General features: G+C 40.2%; 1 pseudogene; it reads left to right on the top strand.

Moving 5' to 3' along the window:
* Nucleotides 1-3: 3 nt before the first annotated feature.
* Nucleotides 4-1,580, top strand: part of LOC115873324 — a 157,475-nt pseudogene continuing 155,898 nt past the window's right edge.

Genomic DNA, 1,580 nt, shown 5'->3' on the forward strand with positions numbered 1-1,580 from the left:
GACATGAAGATGAATTTCACAGCAGCAAGATTACAGAGGCCATTTATTACTCCAACAAGGAAAGCTTAATAAAGAAAGATGATTTTTAAGAAATGCTCAAATCTAATCCAAGTGAATATGAGGCAAAGGAAGCCCCATCCCAACTTTTAAAGTCTGATGAAATGTAACAGCATGCGTTCACAAGCACTTTACGCTTCTGAAGGTGCAGATTATAATGTACTGTTACCTTCTTTGATAAAATTTTGAGATTTGTGTTTGAGATGCAGAATTAAGAGGACTTCAAGCTGAATGTTTTATAAAATAAAAGGAATCTAAGAAAATTATAGGTGATTTAAAAGTTGTTTCAAAATCAATGAATGATAATAAAGTTAGTATACTGTACTACTAGTAGAAGACCATGAATGGTCCCTCAATGAAGTTCGTGAATGTCTTAAACTTGAGCAAGATCCTACAGGTGTTTTGAACACTATGAACAAGTCAAGAAAGATGCCAGCTACACAAACTCAATGATAAAATAGGGATCTATAATGAAAACAAAGCCAAGTGTTTCTGAGTTTACAACTCATTCAAAAGAAAGGATCTCCCCGTAGACCAGCCGGAGGGAGTGGGAGGAAGTTCTGAAGTTGGAAAACTCTAACAAGATAGTGGGCATCTAATACATAATAAATACTATTGCTTCAAACCCTTATTTAAAATGTTAACCCTGGGGCCCGAGAACAAACCTACATGCTCAGTGCAGGGGAGCTGAGTGGCCCCGCACCATGCCTCCTCTTCCCCTCCTGAGTCCTCCACTCAGGCTGTCTTCCCCATCCTGCTTGTCCTGGTGAGTTTGTAGTACGAAGGTGCTGAATATGGAGAAAATGCAGATATTGAGGAACATCCTGAACTGGGCAAGAATTTACTCGTGGCTGGACAGTTAGCAGATGCTTTATCTCAGTTTCATGCTGCAGTAGATGGTGACCTTGATAACTGCATGGCTTACTACTAGAGAGCTGTTGACATTTTGTTACTGTTGTTGCTAGGTGCCATCAAGGGGGGTCCAACTCACAGCCACCCTATGCACAGTAGAAGGGAACACTGCACAGTCCTACACCATCTTCCCAGTCACTCCTACCGTGGAGCCCATGGTTAAAGACACTGTGTCAGTTTATCTTATGGAGGGGCTTCCTCTTTTGTGCTGCCCTTCAGACTTTACTACACACGATATCCTTCTCCATAGATTGGTCTCTCTGTCGATATGTCCAAAGTATGTAAGATGAAATCTTTCCATCCTTGCCTCCAAAGAGCACTCTAGCCATACTTCTTTCAAGACAGGTCGGTTTGTCCTTCTAGCTATCTTTGTTTTTTCTTTAATCATTTTATTGGGGGCGTGTACAACTCTATTACAATTCATTCATCCATCCATCCATTGTGTCAAGCATGTATTTACATTTGCTCTCATCATCATTTTCAATAACATTTTCTTTCTACTTGAGTCCTTGGTATCAGCTTTTCACTTTTTCCCTCCCTTCTGCACCCTCCCTCCCTCATGAACCCTTGATAATTTACATAATTATTATTATATTTTCATGTCTTGCACT

Source organism: Echinops telfairi, unplaced genomic scaffold (genome assembly GCF_000313985.2).
Source record: "Echinops telfairi isolate 266 unplaced genomic scaffold, ASM31398v2 ScPeMD7_7468;HRSCAF=8506_0, whole genome shotgun sequence".
In the NCBI taxonomy this organism is placed as follows: domain Eukaryota; kingdom Metazoa; phylum Chordata; class Mammalia; order Afrosoricida; family Tenrecidae; genus Echinops; species Echinops telfairi.